Source organism: Lycium barbarum, chromosome 11 (assembly GCF_019175385.1).
Source record: "Lycium barbarum isolate Lr01 chromosome 11, ASM1917538v2, whole genome shotgun sequence".
In the NCBI taxonomy this organism is placed as follows: Eukaryota; Viridiplantae; Streptophyta; class Magnoliopsida; order Solanales; family Solanaceae; genus Lycium; species Lycium barbarum.
The window spans coordinates 87,008,305-87,014,794 of record NC_083347.1 but is presented as its reverse complement, the minus strand read 5'-3'; the positions used below and the strand labels follow the sequence as shown (position 1 = coordinate 87,014,794).

At 35.1% G+C, this 6,490-nt stretch overlaps 1 long non-coding RNA gene across 1 annotated transcript; it reads right to left on the bottom strand.

Annotated features, from left to right (window-relative positions):
* Window positions 1-286: 286 nt before the first annotated feature.
* LOC132619301 (uncharacterized) lies at window positions 287-4,005 on the bottom strand. Its single transcript, XR_009574661.1, has 3 exons — window positions 3,589-4,005; window positions 1,239-2,900; window positions 287-605 (listed from the first exon to the last, which is right to left on the bottom strand). It is a non-coding gene; the product is annotated as an uncharacterized LOC132619301 (long non-coding RNA).
* Window positions 4,006-6,490: the final 2,485 nt, after the last annotated feature.

The window sequence follows — 6,490 nt, the reverse complement described above, 5'->3', positions numbered from 1 at the left end:
TAGCGACAAATAATTTCCGTCGCTACCTTTAGCGACAAACATTTCCATAGCTAATACATATAAAACCGTCGCTAATTTGGTAGTTGATTTCGTGCAGAGAAATGTTAGCTACGAAAATTCTGTAGCTATTCCGTCGCAATTTGTATAATATTATTTTTAATTTTATATTAATTAGTTATTTAGCTATGCTATTTTTTTTCTTATATATTTTAATATGTTGTTCAAAATCCCTAGAAAGCATATTAAATTAAATGTAGTGATAATCATAAGCATTACAAGAAGCTGCTTCCATATAAATAGTAATCTGAAGATTAACAAGTAGATCCAAAAATACATAAATCCTAAAGCATCAACGTTCAAAATTGCTCTTCAACTGATAGAATTGAAAGACAAAGCTAACTAATGTGCTGCTGGAGAGTGATGTTCATCAGGATCGAAAGTAGGACCAAGTTCATAATAGAGTTTCCCTTGAGATCCAAGATCATAAAGTCTTCTCTTCATATTTCCTTCCATGGTCTCGTAATACATTCTAGTTGCAACATCCCTTTGATCAAATGTAATTATTGTTGTGATCACTGTTGCTCTAACAATTCCGGACTTCTATCCTGTAAATAAAAGTAAATGAAAACCTAAAAAAAAAAATTATACTTTCATGTCTGATAAATGAATATGAATATTCCATATATAAAGGTCAATAAGATCACATAATGTTTTACGTATGTGCATAACTCGAGATCGATCACCATGCACGAAATGATTTTCCATGGCATGTGTGTAAGCATGCAAATATATTGCAGCTCGCCCAACCAAAGTACTTGATACTAATTGCTTATTAGATTTATGCGCCAAACACACTACATTCTTCACTCAAATGCACCAAATTCTCACCCCCCCCCCCCCCCCCCCAGTTTATGCGCCAAATGCACTAGACTTTTCACTCAAATGCACCAGACTTTTTATAACAAAAACTGCATCAATGAGTGCAGTACAATTGAAAATGAATGCACCAGAAATCACAATCCAAATGCACCAGATAGCTATAATGGTAAACGACAACTACAACCAAACTTTGCAAATAACATAACATATTTTCAACAACCAAACTAAACATTAACTGCATAGAACCAAGAAACTGATCTAACTTAAAAGACTCAAACATTTAATTTTCAACTTATGTGAAAAATAATGAAAGAGAAAGATATTGGTGAATCAAAGGGTTGACAATCAACATTGATTACATGTCAATAAATTGGGGGCTTCGAAAATTGCTCCAATTAGTGCTTCGCCTTCATTCAGCTTTATCCGAATTGCATAGAAGAGAAAGTTTTAGATAAGGTACTCTACCGACATACAACCAAAGAAAATAAGAAACACAAGGCCACTCAATATAAACACATGGCAATGCTCGAGTTTGGCTCATACAGTTAGCAGAAATCTCAATGTACAGTCACATGACCTCTAGTTATGTAAAAAATGATGAATAAAGCTTGAAAATAACAGCCTATATACTTTCATGTCACCACAAATGCAATTATTCTCAAAAGCTTTACTAAATATTAAAAATGCACAAGCACAACACAGGTATTTAACAGAAAGAAGACCTGCTAAAATAGCAACATACCAGAAGGGTGCACATTCACAAAATATAGCTTTATTCTACAAATTTAAAGTTTGTGAATAGGGGTTCCAATTATGTATTCCACTCGTTCATTTTATATGACAATAGCTATTGTCACAAAATGACTTAACCATGTAAGATCAGTTAAACATATATAACTAGTCTTGATCTTTCTACGGGTCTTACCTTAAAGAAAACTAAAAAATTTAAATTGAGCTTGCAGGAAACAAAAGTTTGATGATTAATTGTAGATACTTTTACCTATTAGCTACCTGACAACTAGTTTACCAGTTTGCATATCATTTTCATTTAAATTACAAACCTGTTGTGTTATGGTAGTGGGGAATACTAGTAAAGGGTCACCTTTATTGAAATGAACAATTTACATGATTTTAAGGAATCAAACCAATAAATATGTAGTAATGAGAGAAAAGAAACAATTGCACTTTATTTGTCAAGATTGGAATGATTGATTATTTTCAGACAACAAACAAATCCAAATGAACTGTGCCTTCTCTATGCAAATCTGAAAAACAAAAGAGATTACTTTAAAAGCATTACTGACATAGTGCTAAAAAATGTACGATGGATCAAGACACATGAAGGCATAATTCCTGCTCAAGCATCAATTTATAGGAAAAACCGTGAAATAAGTTTGAGCAGCAGTTAAAAAAAGAATGAAAATAGCAGCAACTAAATCAAGTGTCTTCCATGGAGTGAGAAAGTGAGCGATAATCAGTTCAGTCATAAACACGTCAGCTCTCTAGTGTGGTACAAGCTGGGTCAATACAATAAAGGAAATTTCAGTGCAACCTAGACTTCCCTTCAAGATTCTTTCAAACTCCTCCCTAATAAAATGTCAACGTAGAAATATAAAAGAGCAGCTCACATGGCCATAAGTCCACCACTACTATTTCTCCCATCACTGTTACACCTTTGTTTGCAAAACTTAGATCCACAGAGGGAGGCTTGTAATGTACACATGCCAGGATATATAATAAAGTACACAAGTTATTGATATTTTTCAGGGAAGGGGGTGGGGGGGTGGGTAAAAGAAGTAAAGTACACAATCTTACTTGATATCATATGTTACTATCTACATCCTCACAGTGAGATCAACCACAGGGACATCGATAGTTGTAACTTGGAAAGACATCCAAGTAAACATTCCATTGGTTTCACCTTCCGACAACCTTAATAGCTCTAGTACTACTAGGAATAATGTTGAATGAAGTAGTTCTTCCACCCCTCCCATCCTCGGATGATGGTCCAACAATTTTCTCTAAGTGATGAATTATACAAATGGAAACAACATAAGTTATATTTAAAGTTAACATACGTGTAGAACTATTTGAACTGTTATGGAGTGGACTATGGTCATAAGACCCTCTAATAGTTTCGAATTTGTCATGAATAACTTCTAAAGTTGCGTCAAGTTGAGGAATTAATAAAATTTCACTTAAATCTTCAAATGTTAAAATGAAGAACAGGGCAAGAAACAAAAAAGGGAACCTTTACCAAAGGAGCAAGGTAGTTAGTAGTACAACTTACATCATAAATAACGTTGGGGTTTTACTAGTATTCCTTCTCATTGACACCAACAACAAGCATAGGAGCAGAACATGCTTGGCTTGTATTCCTTTTCACTGTTCTGCTTATTTTGCAATGAAAATAATTTTTTTCTTCTCAAATCTAATTGTCCAATTTCACATTCCAATAATTTTTTGCCCTAAAATCATTGCTTTAGACTGCAAAAATTGTAAGACTAAAGATTTGACCACAACAGAATCCGATTAAACACACGGATACCACAAAGAAATCAAACTAGAGTATCTCTAACCACTCCTTTAGACTGAAATCTTTAGCTTTTTCACATTTTTAATTTTGCAAAGATGGTACAAATCTGAACACGTTCAATCAACTGTTTCAAAATTAAATCGAAGAATTCAGAAAAGAGTAATTACAAATACCTCTCCCATGGAGTAATTAGTACTAAGATAGTACTGATTTAGATTCAGAGACAAGTCCACCGGAGTTATGGCCTAATTCTGCAAGAATTTCGAGAATTAAACCCTAATGCCAGATTTTGAAGCTTCCAAAATCACCATATGTGAAGAAATCCGCACCCACAACCCCAAAATCGGCTTCCATAAACCCTTCGCCTAAAAACAAGATTCGTTAGAAGATGGGTGTTTCAACTATGAGTTTAAGCAAGTGATCTATACCGTGAAATCTTCTCATCACCAAAATCAATTATGAAGATATTGATGAAAGAGATCAAATTGATGAAAAGACCAAACCCTAGACAGAGATGAAAGAGACAAATATGTTTTAACATTTAGGAGTGAGCCACTGTGTATTGTATTAGATGATACTAAAATAAAAAATTACAACACTAACGACGGATACTTTCCGTAGCAATTGCTTTTAAAGTATTTTGAAACTTAAAATTAATTAGCGACAAAATATTTGTAGCTAAATCTGTCGTTAAATTTAATAAATTTAGCGTCCAACATTTTGTGCGCGCTATTTAGCGACAGATGTTAGTTTCCGTCGCTAATCCGTAGCTATACTACATGCCTATTCTTTTATTTTCATATTTTACGACAAAATCACAATTCTGTAGCTAATCTGTCGCTATCTAGTGACGGAAATTGTTTTGTCACTAAAATTCGTCGCTAAACGGTGTTTTTTTTGTAGTGGTATAACTTTATATGGTCCGTATAACTTTATACGGTCCGTATAAGGGGTCCATATAACTCCCAGCAGGGAGATGATTTTCTGGTTGGTGAGCCACGGCCACTTATACGGACCGTACAATACTAGACGGACAGTATAAGTGTCCGTATAGTGCCCGACGGGCTGATTTTTAGTTTTTGTATAAATAGATGCCTTGGGTTCTTTTACTTCATTTTTCATCTTCTACAAGTATTGAGAGCTCAAAACCCTTATCTAAGCACATTCCACTCAAGTTCAAGAGAACACAAAGATCAAAAGACTAGAATCAAGTGTTTATGTGTTAGAAAGCTTCCAAGGGTTAGAGGACCACAAAAGATTCCATTGGAAGTGAACTAGGGTTTTGGTTGAAGTGAAGTATTTCCACACAAGGTTCATTCATACACCATCTAAGGTAATTTTTATGGCATTTCCATGTTGTTTAAGGTATTGAGACATTTAAAGACTTGGATTGTAGAAGAATATAGAAAATGGGTCTTGAATGTGAGAATAGTGATGTTTGTGAGTAGTAGCTTGGGTTGAGTAATGATTCTTGATATGTTATGATTATAATCATGTTATAAATGATATTTAGAACATGGGATAAACATTGTATATGAGCGAATGTAATAGTGTGTTATGACCATGGATATGGATGATTGGAAGTGAATTGAGAAGTAAGGATAATGTAGGTGAATAAAGACCATTGTTATGATGTTGTGAATGTTATCATTGATGTTTGGGAGTTGATATATGATATGGATGAAGTCGTATAAATAAAGGAGATGCTGTCCAATTTTCTCTAGCTTTAGTCATGTATGCTATGCTATCGATTTTCTAATGATAGTATAACTCTAATGAAGGTAGAAACGTGAGCATTGAAGGAGAACGTGCAAGTGATAGAATAGTTGAACAAAAAGGTATGTAAGGCTAACCCTTCTTTCATAAGGCATGCTTCCTTGAACAAATATCTAATCTTCTATAATCCTATGATGTCCTCCAAATGATTCTATCTTTAAAAGCTACTAAGCTCATGATTCTCGATATGTTACGATTGTACTAAATTTCTCCTATGATGAGTAATCCTCTTGGAATAGATGTAATGAACGATGATAGTAATGATGCTAAAGATGCTCATGGGATTTTATGTATATGTGCATATGTATGGCTATTATGAAACCTCGAGCTTATATGGCCGGGTAGAATATATATATATATATTGCGCGCGCACCAATGCAGTTGGGTACGGATAACCCTGAGCCTTGGTAGGGCCAGGTATGTGAAACACCGAACATTCATGGTCAGGTATGCTATGTAAATGATATGTATATGAATATGAATATGCATATGAATATGAAAATGGATACGAAATGTAAATGAGTATGGAAACGGATACGGATGTATGTACACAATCACCCATTAGAAATGGAAAGTCCCTATGAAAAGCAAGTAAGTGTTTGTGACGATGATACTACTATCTCCCATCCTATGATATTTCTTATGTTGTCTATTATGCTTTCATAATGATGTTGACCATTATTTACATACTCAGTACATTCTTCGTACTGACGTCCTTTTATTTGTGGACGCTGCGTCATGCCCGCAGGTGGCCAGGGAGACAGGCTTGATCCATAACTTTATTACTCAGGGACTACAAAGCGGAGCTCCATTTCATTCAGAGATACAACTTTGTGTACTTATTCTTTTGTGTACATATTTATGGGCATAGCGGGGTCCTGTCCCGCCTATATGATATGGCATACTCTCCTTAGAGGCTCGTGGACATGTGTATATGGATAGATGTATTTGGCCTTGTCGGCTAGTCTTGTGTATATCATTTTTTTTAGCCTCGTCGCCTTATGTACATTGATATGGGCATTGTTATTGATGGTGATATATATATATATATGTATCGTTGCCCAATGGGATTAATATGAATAATGGATGGAAAGTATGAATTAGCTATGTGGCTCGCCTAGATGTAAATGTGAAAGTATGATAAGAGGTGCCCGTCGCGGCCCTCCAGTTGGGTCGTGACAAAAGTGGTATCAGAGCAGTTCTGTCCTAGGGTGTGTCTATGGGCCTTGTCCAGTAGAGTCTTGGTCATGGGTGTGTTGTGCGCCACACTTATAAACAAAAGGCTGCGGGCATTTTAGG